The sequence below is a fragment of the Cynara cardunculus genome, unplaced genomic scaffold, assembly GCF_001531365.2.
Source record: "Cynara cardunculus var. scolymus isolate 2C unplaced genomic scaffold, CcrdV1 Un_Scaffold_2427, whole genome shotgun sequence".
NCBI classification, from domain to species: Eukaryota; Viridiplantae; Streptophyta; class Magnoliopsida; order Asterales; family Asteraceae; genus Cynara; species Cynara cardunculus.
The window spans coordinates 31,843-33,816 of record NW_020201088.1 but is presented as its reverse complement, the minus strand read 5'-3'; the positions used below and the strand labels follow the sequence as shown (position 1 = coordinate 33,816).

Here is a 1,974-nt window from a genome sequence, read left to right as displayed (position 1 = left end):
AAGTTCGATTCAATATTGACGGATTGGCCTAACTTTTCTCCAATCTCCAACATCTGAATTCTCAAATCTCACTTCTTGGTTCTAAATTTCTAATTTGATATTGTCATTTCAACAACCAAATTTATGTTCAATTGCTCTTCACTACAAGAAATCGAGAAATTGAAATCGAGATTCTTGTCTGGAAGGTAAGCTGTTGCTTAAATGTTAATTATTAGTTTGATGTTTTTGCTAATTTCTCTGTATTTTTATTTGTGGATTATAAGGACCTTGAGTTTCAAACTTCAATTGTTGAATCTAATAAAAAGAAAATGGTGTATGTTTTTGTCAATTTGTGTGTTTGGCTATTGTGTTTGGGCCGTTTACAACTACTAGAAAAATAAGTCCATAACATTAAAAAATCCACTAGAAAAATAAGTCCATCACTTTTTTGCCTTCTTAAGTCGGTTTACCAAACAGATCTCTCCATTCATTTCCAGTTCCAGTTGTATACTCTAATAAGACTGCAAAAAGAGTTTCATCTTTGACTGCCAACTAARGTACTCAACCTGCCATTCCATCAAAATCAAGGTTGAACTATGGACATAAGGTTTTGATTAGAAGTTCTTTTCAGCAGAGTTGAACTATGTGTTATTAGCATGCTGCAGTACTTTTGTTTATTTGTAATTACTACTGTGTATATGAATTTATGATCTATGTATTTGGCTAATCACTAGTGGCTAGTGGCTACTATTAAAATGCCAAAATGGTCAATGGTTTTGTTTATTTTGTGTTTTTATCATAGATTRTTTTTATACTCCTAGTCTTCCACTCAAATAAGTTGTTTTGCATGAAGTATCATTATTTATTGTAAGTAATTTTACTTTTGATGACAAAGAAAACATTTTTTTGAGATTTGTCCATGACTCCGTTCATATGGAGGGCCCATTTTCTATCACTCACCCAGGTATAAAATGTCAGGAACGAGCTTTATCAGGAACTTGAAATTTAGGGTCACCCCTTTTGTTACGTTGTATTGGGTTTGCTACTTTTACAATTAGATGGGTTGTTGCCATTGGGTATTGTATTGTAATACCATGTATGTGTAGGTTCCATCTACTCCAATAGGCATAATGCCTGTAGGATAGAACGTGTGCATGGCGATATTGGTAAATCCCTTGCATAAGTATTTTTGCTATAGTTTTCTGCATGTTTCTAGATTTATAGCTTTGTGATTAGTGTATATTTGATAGTTCTGGCTTATAACATGACACTATGTTACCATCAGGTTGGAGCGCCTGCTCGTGTTGGATTAGTGGCTCCAGTGGATGTGGTTATTCCCCCTGGCAACACTGGTCTAGATCCCTCTCAGACTTCTTTCTTCCATGTTAATATTTTTAATTTATATGCTCTATGCATTCTATGTATGCTCTTGAAGTCTTTCCTAATATTGAATTACTACTGTTCAGGTCCTTAACATTCATCCGATGAGGAAATTTATGCGTTAAGCACTTACCAGGTAAGTATTTAGTAAACGACCCTTAAATGTGTTAATGTTAAATAATGTTGCAGGATCTAAGCAAGTTTGTTGTGGTTGCTCCAGTTGCTGCTTCTAGTGGTGGTGGTGCTCCGACAGCAATTGCTTCTGCTCCAGCTAAAGAGAAGAAGGAAGAGCCAGCTGAAGAATCTGATGATGACATGGGATTTAGTTTGTTCGATTAGTGAGTGATCTATCTTCTCCTTATAATGTAGAATAGCTTATCAGATAATTTCTTTCGTTTTGTTTTTGTTCAAGTCTAGTGTTTATTATGTTTTTGTTGAAATGATGTGTTATCCGATATCATTGAAGAGTATGAATTTGGGAAATTAATTTTAGTATATTGAATTTTGGATGATTCTAATTGATCTATTTTGTTATGGGATATTATTATTGGTTAATAATTATATATAAAAGTAGAATATATTTTGAAACAATTATGTATACAACCAACTTAAAAC

General features: G+C 33.4%; 1 protein-coding gene across 1 annotated transcript in view; it reads left to right on the top strand.

Moving 5' to 3' along the window:
• LOC112503035 (serine carboxypeptidase-like 18) overlaps positions 1–1,974 on the top strand; it is a gene marked incomplete at its 3' end in the record, with an annotated part of 46,541 nt that overhangs the window by 12,800 nt on the left and 31,767 nt on the right. The gene's annotated exons all lie outside the window — the stretch shown is intronic.